General features: G+C 41.6%; 1 protein-coding gene across 4 annotated transcripts in view; it reads left to right on the top strand.

Moving 5' to 3' along the window:
* Positions 1–12,951, top strand: part of LOC128895994 (leucine-rich repeat-containing protein 24-like) — a 311,248-nt gene that overhangs the window by 208,174 nt on the left and 90,123 nt on the right. The window contains exon 9 of one of the 4 annotated variants that reach the window (XM_054159088.1): positions 9,537–9,586. The exons of the other annotated variants lie outside the window; for them this stretch is intronic. The gene's annotated coding sequence lies outside the window, so the exon portion shown is untranslated. The remainder of the gene's footprint in view (positions 1–9,536; positions 9,587–12,951) is intronic. 4 annotated transcript variants of the gene reach the window in all.

The raw sequence follows: 12,951 nt of genomic DNA, 5'->3' as shown, positions 1-12,951 counted from the left end.
TGTATTATCTTTTATATTTTATTACTAATGTACATAATCGTTAAGGTAGAATACGTTTCGCATCGGATTACCAACCACTTCGTTCGAAGGGATCAAATGCTAAAACGGTTGGGTCTAACTATGTTTAAATGATGGACATGCATCTAATGCAGTCAAAACAGCTTCTCCCACTCTACCTCCCTTAACGTGGCACAGAAATCCTGGACAATTTCACGGTATGTACAGGGTGATTCTTAATTGCACGCCACTACTTTCATGGAAGGAAATCTGTGTAACAAAGAACGAGGGAAGTGTTAGGACTTTTTATTACTAGAATTACTGATAAAATTAACTATAAAAGAAATTTATTTTAACCCTTTAAGTCCCAGAGCAATTTTTCATACATATCTGAGATATGCCAGAGAATTTTAAGCAAAGATACGTGATTGTAAACAAAAATGTATATTTCGGTGAATTTTATTTTAAGGTTCATGAAATTTTTACACAATACTAAAAACACGTTAGACTTCCTTTATTCTTCTCATTGTCCACAATTCTATGCTCTAAAAGGAGCAATATTACAAATCTATATACAATTCACCCTGTCAATTCCATCGGGGCAAATCAAATTTTCTTTACTTAAAAATAAGTATTATATTATTGGACTAGTCTCAGCGCAGCGCGGAAAGTACACAAGGATACAGATTTTATTGCACGCTATACGTTTTAAATCGATTTCCTGTTGCCCTTTCGATAGAATTCGTTCTAGTCCTGCTTTCAGCTCCTCGTTCCCATTACGTTCGATCGCGGTATTATGAAAGCAATCACGTCACCAGCATTCGCTTCCAGGAGAACGGATCCGGCTATCCAGCGTATTTTCGCGAACGCGTTCCATGGGACGGGATCCTCCACGTCGGTTCATTCGGCAAAAAGGGGGAGGAAACCGGAAAAGCCGGAAGAAAGAGTCTCATGGCCATCCCTAACGGCCATGCAAACGGCACTCTCCGCCCTAACGACCCCCACGCAACCCTCGTCCTCTCACCCTTATATGTCTGCAGCACGTGCTGTGATATTTTGGCAGAGGAGTAAAAAACCACGAATTAGGAAACCCTAATAAGGAACCCAAGCAGCGAACGTCACAAATAAAAATTTATTCCTTGATTATTCATACATTCATGAAATGAACCATTCATTGCACGACGATATAATGGAGGTTCTTTTTTAAAATTCTCTCTATAATGTAAATTCAAATAAATATTGTAGAATGCATAAATACATATGCAGCTTGCATCTAACGGTATATAAAATTAATAAGAAAGAATAACCAACAAATAATCGTCAGTAATGTTACAATTTTTATATGACTGGTAGAGTTGATCGATTTGTGCAGTGAACGGCTCAAATAATGCTCAACCCAAACGAATGAATGTTGCCCAAGTCTACCTAAAATCGAAAATTCCAGTCTCATACTATCTAAACACAAATACTATGCTGCGTTTACTTACTTAAGAGAGTGCCACGAGCCTTGAATCATCATTCAGAACTGCAACTGGTTCGCGTCTTCCGATCCATTCACTCGAGTGAATGTCTTCGTCTTCGCAACGACAATTCCGACGAAGTAATCACACGTTAATTACCTGGTTCTCGCGCTTAGACACGCGCCGGTAATCAAGACGAGTGCGCGAAACCAATTTCCGATAACCGGTTCACAAGTCGTCGTAGTTAGTTGTCGCGATTGAATTAAACTCGGTGAACGTCACGAATGCGTCACCTCTGTTGCGTCTCATAATAAACTGAGAAGCCTAAACACTTTCCGTAGAGAGACAGAGAAAGACGAACGCAAACAGACGTTGAAATTATTTGTATAATTTTGTACAATTAGTACAATTTTATTGTATAATTCTACTCTTCGTATAGAATTTCATTATTCCTCTCATTGGCTGATAAATATTCATTTGTGTCCCATAAATTATGTGCTGTAATTTTATGTAACACTTTACCATGTTGTTGCTCGCGTGTTTTTCATGCAGTCCCATTTCGCGTCTGTTAAGCAATGAAAATGTAAATTGCCTGGCAGTTGTGTAAAAGTGGCAGCGTGATATTTAATCGATCGCGTAGATTACATTCCCTATGTTCTCCAACATTTATTCGACTAATTTATGGTAGAGGCGATTTTGACAAAGGACGTGAGTAATTAAAAATGTTTTAAATTAGCACCGATACGCATCGAAAGCGTATCAGACGTCGATGCGATGGGGATCGCGCGATAACACTCATTATTATTCATTACGTGGCTGATGATTAGAGTCGGGGTCAAAAGCCGATTAAATCGTAGAGCGAATACAAGTCTGACTGCGGGAATCCATGCCAAGAAGATCGATAGTAGGGATGGAAAAGAATTCCCATCTAGCTAACACATTTAAAATAACGAGTTGGAATAGTACAATTAAATTTTAAGTTGTAGCTTCAAAATTAAATTCGAAATGAAATTTTATAAAATTCAGTTGTCCAAACATACTTATCATCTTTTCTATTTGCTATAATGATCAAGTGTTCTTAAAGGAATGATTTCCACTATTGTACATTACAACAAATTAGTTGTACGAACAACTAACAACTGCATCATCGATCAAGATTTACAAGTGGGAGGTGTTATCGTTCACGTTAACGATCTTGTGTCGCACTTACACGCAATCACTCGTTTCGGCGTGCATCAGAACACCTGCTACCCAAGTTCAATGAACATTTCGTGAGTTACTAATACTACTACTTCCGCTTTATTGCGATGAAGACGTCCCCACTTTACGAGGTCTGCCCAGCGAAGATTGAACCGGCCAGAAATTACTGGAATGCCACTTGGAGCGTTTAATGTTCAGGCAAATGTTGTGGCATAGTTGAGACGAGCTGTTGCAAGTTTCGTGTTTCTCTGTGAATAGGTACATTAATGACTTTATCAAAGTATTCCCTGTCTTAGAATTATTACCGCCGTGGTGAACTCTAACGCATCAAAATGAACTTTGGTAAACTAAACAAGAATTGATTACATCTTCCTACCGTTGAAAATTTGGACTTTTCCTTTATCTTCTACTTTTATTTACTGCAACGGGGCAAACTTTTTGCCCCACCTCGCTCTCTTCTCGCCCGACACCTATGCAGAGGTAGTCCGCGGGTGTATGGAGAAGTGTGAGGTCGCGGTCCGCTTTTGGATAGGGACTCCTTTTTTGCGCTCCACGCTTGGACTGTCACATTACTTTCTATTAGGTCGTCCTAAAAATTCATGCCACTTATACTTCTGCTACTCAAATTAATATGCGAAACATACCCCTAAGTGTCATAAAAAAAAATTAATCTCTATCAAATTTCTGTAGCCTTTTTTTATCGAATATTGACACAGTCTGTAGCACGAACTTGGGGTGACCTAATATATCAATCTTACCTTTTTTCATAAAGGGAGTATACCAACTACTCTTATTAGGGTTAAGTATGTTACGTTTTCCCGAGGATGGTTGCAACATTCTTCCGCAGACTGCTCTCCCTAGGAACGTAACCCGTTTCTACTTCTTCAAAGACAATCGAGCGCACAAAGATGAGCTCAAAGTAAATCCCGATGTTCCATCGCGGAGTTTCATTACGATATGCTTCCGTTTGCTGTTTCTGTTTCTGCTACGCGGTTCACTTTTTCCACGCGTTCCAAGCAACTTTTACAGCAAACAATGGCGAACTCCATTTTTCTAGACGCGGAAAGATGAAACGTCTCTTCTTTAACTCCCGAATAAAATTGTCTTGCATCCGCGAGCTCTAGGATCCTTTGTTCTATAATTGTCCGTTCGATTATGGGCAAGGGACATCAAACATAGAAGGAGAAATCAATTATGTACCCGGCTTCCTTCTTCCTTTCTTGGTCACATTAGCAGAAATGGAACGACTCCAGGACACCTGGCGTCACTGCTCCAGGGCGATATCCCTTGTGATGCTACAAGATTTGTTTCTCAGATTATTGTAGATTTTGATCCTCGGTTTGCTTCTCAAACTGTTGCTAATTATGTTCCTTAAGGAGTTACGAACTTTGTCCTATAGTTCTCACGAAGTTTGTTCCTCAGGTTGCGAGCAATTTTAAACCTCAGAGAGACGCCCGTGTTCCTCGAGTCGAGAGAAATTGGTTTCTCAGGTTCCTCGATCTGTTACCGAAGCATACGTTGTTATTATTCAACTGCAATTGTTTTTTCTTATTTTTTGAGTGTACCTTCAAATACATTTGAAAACTATTGGTGTAAATCCTTGGTTTCCCTTTATAGATTCCAGATAAATGATCAAAACAATGGCGAGCGACATTTGCGATGAATTTTTCGCGCTCTGGTTGCGGCAAGATATCCCTGATATCGCGATCAGGTTGTCCGTTCGCTGATTTTCCGGTCACCTGGTACGTGGAACTTTATTTCGGCCCCGTCGAGAATCGAACAATAGACCAAGCCGACCTGGGAAAGATTGCACGAATCTCGTTGCTACGTTTGAAGGTTCCTTATTCGCCAGTAGGACTTCAACAGAAATCCTTACCTTTGAGCGCCAAAGGAGTCGCCAGAATTCGGGATAATCTGGAAATCCCCCAAGTATGTAACAGTGAAATGGAATTGAAAGCACAGTGGGGAAAACACAGGGCGCAGAAAAATATCGATTTGTCGATAGGTCGGTGTCCTGCGAAGAATTTGTTATTCCCTTTTCAAAGAAACTGTCGGCCCTGCTCGAAAAACAGCCAAATAAACTCTACATCGGTCAACAAATTTGTTTGTACTCTGTTCTGGAATATTCACAACGTTAGAATGTATGAAGAGATCGTCTACGTCAAATTCTCTATTCAGAGCTGAATTTGCTAAGTACGAATAATAAAAAATAATTTGCCTGGATTCCTATACAATATCTAGTGTTTCTAGTTGGTTAGTAGTGTTTGTTATAAACTAAATTAGTGTAAAGCATTGATACCATTGATCACTTGGTTGATTTTTATTTTGATTTATAAATTTAGAACAGTCTCTACATTTTTATTAACGAGCATATGTTAATAAAGATGTAAATTCATCTCATACATAATAAACTTGCAGCGAGCTGTGTTTTTCAACAGTTTACTACGTAAAGGGAAAAACCTGTAATTGCATTCATTTCGTTGAATTAATTCCCACAGGGGACTTTGTTTCGGAGCAATTTCGACCCCCTTTAAGGAGAGTCGTGCACGTGACGTTAGGTATCGATTTTTCGTTGTCTGAACGTCGACGCGAGCCACACGAGTTCCGTCAATGGCTGTGGTTAATTAATAAGTGCACACCGGCACGGAACTAATTGCCGTGTCGTGTGTAACGAGTCGTTGACAGGCTCGATAAGTCGTTGTCAGCACGGAGTGAAACCGGCCGCTCCGTGCTGCGTTCATTGAAAGAAGATTAGCCTGTGGGGCTTCATTCGGAGACCCCGCCGAAAGCTAATATTTCCGAAGCCAAACGACCGCAAGCTATCAGTTAAGCTTAATTGCCCACGATTAATTACTTCGAATGCATACGCGCCTCGTTGAACTCGAATGCGCCGCTAAACTCACGACTTTGCGCTCGAACTCGACAAATATCCCTCAATGCAGTTTGTTCGTATGTCTTGATGGTTATGCGTGTTTCCACGAGCATCGTGACAAATATGTATTCCTTGATCGTGACGAGATTGATAATCATATGCAGTGTCATTTTACAAATAAAAATTAGTCAAACAAAAAATCTTACAGTCACTGTAGGCATTCAAACTGATAGACTAATGTTTTACTTACACCTGTTGTATTCCGCCGGAGTCGTTATTTTATTGTATTTATTAAGTTACAACGTCGAGCGAAATTAAAGGTTGTAGATATTCGCGCGATACAGTGTATAATTCCTCGTGCTAAGATGGTTCGGACAATTCTCTGTCTTCAAAGGGAAAAATAGTGAGTTTCATAGATTCGAAAAATGGAAGATGGAAAGGTAGGGATTATCTTAGGTTCAATGGTCAGTAGGGGTGAGGTAACGAGGTCGAGGTCCGCGAATGACTAGCAAAGATGAAATCATCAGCTATCGAAGGAAGGATTTTGGAATGTTTGCTGCTGGAGTTTGACGAAGGATGAGAAGAAAGTGTTATCTTAAACTAAAATTAATACAGATTATGTTGGCATACGACACATCCCTGCACTATGCCACACAGAATTCAGATGAAAATCCTACAGCATCGCCAACTTCACAAAATTGGCTTCAATCTTTCCCGAACGATGCTTACAAATCTCAGATCCCGAGGAAGGTAAAATTCGTGAAAGACACCTTGGCATCGAGGTGTTCTAATTACGCGAGAGGTTTCACTGCAAGTATCAGCCCTCGAGTCCGTTTTCGACGAAGGGGGAGGGAGGTCTCGTTCAACGAAATTGGTATCATCGTTGCGATCTGAAAAGATTCCTTCGTATTAGAATCAGTGGTTCCTCGGCTCGTTAACGCTCGTCTCGTGAATCGCGGTTCTTTCCGCGCTGCGAATAATTTTTCCCTTCATTCTCCGCTCGTGATCATTCAAACGCTGTTACATTAGACCAGTGCTCCGGGCGTCGAGAAACGGCTGCAAAATACTGGTAATTTCTCTCTCGGCGAGGCTTTTCGTGCGGGCCACAGAAGAAAAGCGGTCCTCGCCACGTATCTTTTATTTTCTCGGAATCTTGGGACACTTCGACGCAATCTTCGCCAACGTGGTTCGCGACGTCTCCGTGAAGAATCGAGCTGCCTCTCTCCTCCATCTGGAAATACGGTTCACGATTATTCTCTGCTCTGTGCGAAGGTACCAGCTCCCGCAGCTCTCTTCGGGGATGTTAATGCCATTAAAGTCTGTAAAATGTTCTCCAAGGAAGCGTCGAGGGTGCTGAAAGACGGGAGATGTCAAAGCCGCTGGAACTGGCACGCAAGGAGGTGCCGAAATGGTATTGATGCTGGTGATGTCAATATTTGCAGTTAGGATGGGAGAATTTGGTTGAAAAAATGTAAGAATTGATCTCGTCGTGTGGAAAATTACTTCTTCAGCAAATTCTTTTAATAGAAACACTCGAGAGAATTGTGCACCTAGACTATGTAGAGAATATCTCGCAAGGTAGCATCGTTTTAGTGTTCGACCATTAATAACGTTCAAAGCATCAAGAGACTTCTAATTTACATTATTGAGTACATACTCAAAGCTTGATGTGCGTTCTGTTTACCACCGTATTACTTGCCAAGAACACATGCCTGAGAAGTAGAAATTACCAGGCAGCTAGGTTGATAGAACAGTTACCTAGCTTCAGAACTTCTACTTGAACCAGCATGTAAATTCCACTTATAGAACATACAAATTAAGTTATATAGTCTATAATTCATTGAGAATAGTTCGAACTCGAAACTCAAGTGTCTCGTACCCAGACAGTCAAAAGAAAATATTTCAAAGCCACCATTGTTTTGAATGTTCTCAGCACACATCCTATCGAGAAACCCTTAACATGGACCCCAAACTGCCTACTCAAAGCTTCGAGGAATTTCCCATTTACTATGAGGGCTCTGTCAAAAACAAATGACCAAGAAGGCTATAAAGCCACTGAGTCGATGAAACAGCTTCTAAGCTTCTCGATCTCCAATGCCAGCATTCATCGGCCATGTAAAAGCGTTCGTGGAACGCTGCGAAATGTGGTGCACGGCCAGTGACGTCTAAGCATCCATTGGACTGTGGGGCTTAATTACACCATGTCCACGGAGTGACAACTTCTGGCTCGCATAGACCAAGCGGAAGATTCGATTCCCAGGTACTACTTGCTCGAAATTGTTTACCCGACCCGCCAAAGGTCCTCGCCTCGGGACGGCTTTTACAAGACTCATCAGAGGTATCAGCATTCATTGTAAAACCGCCATATCAAGCGTCGGCGCAGCGGTTCGCGTACTTTCGCACAATTGATTCATTTCCACGGGGCGTCTCTATGCACCGTGAAATCGAACAGTGCCCTCGGCTGCAAGAACAATAGGGAATCTTTCCCTTTTTCCACTGGCTCTCTTCAGCTTTCTCTCATTTTTCTGCGTTCGTTTTGCTCTGTCCTCTTTAACTCCCTAGGTTTTTTCCTCTCGATCCTGGCTCGTTCTCACCTAGCTCAGTCTGCCCGATCGCGTCCTCCTGACCCCGCTTCGGCTCCTTCTCTGCGACCTCCAGTCACCGACGGCGACCGCTTTGAACTTTTCCAATTTTCGCACGATGAGACTGAGCCAGAAAACAGAGCGAAATTCCGGATCTAATATACGGGAAACGTAGCTTATCGAGATTTCCTCAAATACCATTAAAACATCCCGACGGGATGACACGATGACAGTCAACATCGATAACGAAGTATTTACCTTGTAATAACCTTGAACGGAAGAGCTTAACGAGCGAGATACTTCCTATTACTTGAGATGTTGTGTAGTGTACGGGGTTTGTTCGCTAAAACAATTATTCAACTGCTAGTGTATGGGTTTGTTTGAAACTTGGATAAGTAAGCAATGGAGTCACTTTAACGATCGAGTATTCTACATCACCAAAGCTTGTCTACAGTCTACCTTACGTTTTCTGCTTTAAAAGTAATAGTAATATTGTAGTATCGGGCCTCCCATATCCAAGAATAAACCGTCAAACAAGAGCACGAATTTCTTAAAATTTGATTTTTTCTCTATGCGTTGTTCGGTTTCAAATACATAGTTGTTTGGCGGATACTCCTCGGGAAAAACTTCCTCGAAGTCTCAGCTTTTGAATGGTATTGTCAAAAAAATTTTACAATGGCGTTTTAGGGAATAAATAAAGTTTGAATGTAAAAGACGGTCCAGTCCTCTGGAGCATACACGACTCGCCAACCCAAAGCTTACATACAAAGTGTCCCGAAATGTTTGAATTCCCTGGAAGGGGTGGTTCGGGGGATGATTTGAAACAACTTTTTCCTTAGCGAAAATGTTGTCCGAGGCTTCGTTAAAGAGAGATTAACAGAAAACTCCGGCCAATCAGAATGCGAGTATGGCGGTGGAGCGCTCGCAATAGTATAGGCCACTCCTTAGGCGGCCGCGCTCGTACGGTACCGCGAGTATGCCGGTGGAACGCCCGTGTAGCCTATACTATTGTGGGCGCTCCAGCGACATACTCGCGCTCCGATTGGTCAGAGTTTTCTGTTAATATCTCCTTAACGAAGTCTCGGACAACATTTTCGCTAAGGAAAAAATTATTTCAAATCAACTCCTCCTCCCCCCAACCACCACTTTCAAGGACCTCCAACATTCTTGGAACAACCTGTATATATAAATTGTTCCAAGTTAGATATAAGTAGGTTAAGCTAGAAATGTATACTGACAAGTACTACGTACAACGAATAAAAAGCACAAAGATATGTTTATATTTATAGAAGTAAATATACTTTGTACAAAATTGTTAACAAATATGTATATTTAAAAACAAGAAGGCCGCCTGTGCCTTATTTTTCGTAGAGACTTATACAATATTATTTGATTTTAATCACATCCCACTTACGTCTGTTACAGGTACGTTTACACCAATGCGCACAGAGTTCATTCTTGCCGAATATCATGGGGTGAGTGTTCTAATTATTAAGCAATATAAAAAACTACGCACGACAGTAAAATATTCGAGCCACATAATATTCCACTGTCCCAAATCTAGTCGTTTGACGAAGCTCCTGGAACGGTCTAATAAATTGTTGGGGGGCGGCGTTTACACGAATGCATAGTTAACAAATCGACTGTGGAATTTGAATAATTCAAGCAGTTTACCAGAATTTCAAACAAAGCCCGTGCCACGCGTACGCGAATTTAGCCAAGCAATAATTGCGCCGGGTGGATTTGTTAATTGAATAGAACCATCGCGTGGGTGGCACAAAGGCAAGCTCGGGCCAACGCTTTCCAATGATTCCGAGATCATTCGATACGCGTAGCTTGGTCTAATAGTCCAGAAGTTTCGAGAAACAAAGAAAATTTGCGGTATGATTACTAACGTTTATTTATTAATTTAGCAATATCGATTAAACCTCGAATGACTTAATTACGACGAAGAACATTTTCTTGATTTAACAAAAAACATTCCAATTAAAAGGTGTAATTAAATGAATTTCTACCTTTTTCGCAAACATCCCTTTTACATTTTCGTCCACCCAGATTGCTAAAATTTATCATTGTTCATCCCGTCATTACGTAAATTCGCATGTGTACTGTGCAAACGCCATCGCGAATTACGCATTTACGAACAATGTACGTGAGCACGTATCTTTATCGTCGATATCGCTCGAAATCGTGCGTTTAATTACGCAAACACGTGAGCCGCTAATCACGCGTCCGCGACACGACTTTTATTAATGACCGTCTTTTTTCACCGTTCACCGCTGAAACGTGCCACGAACAATTGTCGGCCGCATTGTAGTGAACTTTATTGAAAGGGAAATACACAGCGCAGAATGCAGCCCTGTTTCTATGCGAGCATCGATAATGATGTCGCGCCGCACGTTTACAGGTAATTAACACGATCGCTGCAAAGTGGGTTACGAACAGGGGATGGAAATATAACGTCGATTCGAGAGCTTCAAAGTGAAATTATTTAGTATATCAGTTTTTGCCGAGGACACGGCGTATAGTAAGCACTGTAACATCGAAATTTGCAAAAGTGATAAATCCGATGTTAACACTTGGATATTTATTCTTTTCACGCGACCAGAATTTATTTATTTGTTTACTATCACCAAGAAGATATCATTATAATGTCACCGCAACTCCCTGCACCGAGCCCCAACCAGGGACGACGAAAGTTTCGTCATTTCGCATCAGCGTTTGCGGAAAGTAAGATCCAGCGTGATCGATGTATCCAACTCCAACAAAGTTCCACGCAAGAGCCTCGAGTCACCCTCGAACTTTAGAACTCGTCGAGGCTCTGTCATAGTTTAGAAGATGTTCGAGTGTCTTCCTCGTTCGTTTATTTTTCCGGGCCGTATCGAGCCACGAAATGAACCGAGTACATCATTTTGCCGGACGTTCGCATCCATCATTCTAACAAGGAAGAGGAGAATAAGCCTGTTGGGAAGTACTGTCCACTCGTTCTTGCCCTTCCTTGGAACTCCTTTAACGGTGCTTTTATACACCCGTTCGCCCACGAGAAGTTTTAAAATATGGACCAGCGTTAGCGAGCTCGCGAAACTTACGGAAGCTGAAAGTTAGAAAAACCGCAAACCGCGGGGTGAACTTCGAGCTATAAATGTTCGTATGCGCGTAAATCTTTCAATAGGGAGGGAAACAGAGGGAGCGCAATTCAGAAATAACGGGGAACTTTGGCGGGGACTACTTGTTGATCGTCGATTCGAGTTGAATCAAGATTTATTACGACTTCGATACTGTCTTTTGTAGTTGAAGGTAACCTGGGGTTAGTTTGAAGCTAACCTGATAAGGTAGTCTAATTGAAACATGGCTTGGTATTAACCAGATAAACAAAACCTGAAAAGCAAACACGAAGGGAGTGCTTCGTAAACTATCTATCATCTCAGTTTCAAATATGAGGAATATTCCTGATCACCAGACCTACTTGCCCTCCAAACCTGCAAATTACCAGAACTATGAATCCAGCCAAAGGCAAATAACATAAACTCTGACAGTGGACAACTTGTTGATCGTCTATCTGGCTCCTCGAATAAGACTGGCGAGTTGCGGTCATGTTTTTCGTGTGGGTAACGCGAGATTAACTCACTGACCAGAATTCGATTCCTTGACACCGGGCCAGTGTGTTCCGCGGTTAACCTTGCATGGTATTCACGGGCAGCGAGGTACACAAGGGGAGCTGGTAGAATGAATAGGTTTATACGTGGCTGTGTACTCTCTGATTGAGTCGATTTCTCGTGACCCGAGGTCTAGCGGCGGCGCACGTTCGCAAACACACGCGACGTATACAATTAAGCCTCTGGCCGAATTATCGTGCATTCCATACTCGGAGCCAATCGTGGGGCGCGTTTCGAGGCAATCGACAGCGTTGTTCCTTCACAATCGACGGGGTTGGCCCGTAGTTGTGTTACCGAAGCGTGCACACGTCCCCGTGCTCACCCGCACTGCCGTGCTTTTATATGGCGGCATAGCATGCGAACGTTCCCGAATCAAACCCGCTAATCCCGCGGCCGAGACGAGATTAAGGCATTATAAATAAATCCCCCACCGCGAGCTTTAATATTCATCGACACGAGTCTCCATGCAACGGGAGTCTATTATTCGGACGGGCTTTGCCAGGATTCGGAAGCAGTTAGAGCGACGCGTTCGCTGTGCCATGTACAGAGCCTGTAAAAAGCATTTGACGATTAACGCTGAATCTACACTCCGTGACAACACGATAGGGATCCCTGAAAATTCCTTGTTTCTCCAAACTAGGAAGCTTTGCGTACATGTGAGCAAACAGTATCTCTTCCACTTGAAATGGTATATAACGAAATAATAAAATACTAAATTTATTAATTAAAAGTTTTGATTTTATTACTAAAATGTCACGAATAAGCTGAGATCTTTTCTTTGCGAGGAGCTTCTTAAGACTAACCGACGAACGTTATAATAAAAAGGTAAAAGAATTTCTAGCAGGAAGGACGTAGGTATAGGAAGAGTATAGGAAGGGTCCCCCATGGTATTTGAGAGGACAGGCTATATTCTAAACTTTTTCTTTCGCTATTCTGCAGTGACCAATATATTGTACATATGTAGATTCTCAGTACATTTATTTTTGTAGAAAAATAATAGATTGAATTATGATTAGATTGAATGTATTTAAGTTAACCTTTTGCACTCGAGGACTTTTTTCTGGTATCTACCAGAAACTCGAGATACTTCCTTAGCATTCTATTGTCACGAATGCTAAGTTTAGATTTACTTCGAAGATGAGATCTCTAATTTCAGATTTTAAAATCGCCAACAATCATTTTAT

This window comes from Hylaeus anthracinus, unplaced genomic scaffold (genome assembly GCF_026225885.1).
Source record: "Hylaeus anthracinus isolate JK02 unplaced genomic scaffold, UHH_iyHylAnth1.0_haploid 0, whole genome shotgun sequence".
Taxonomy (NCBI): Eukaryota; Metazoa; Arthropoda; class Insecta; order Hymenoptera; family Colletidae; genus Hylaeus; species Hylaeus anthracinus.
This window is presented reverse-complemented; position numbering and strand designations above follow the sequence as displayed.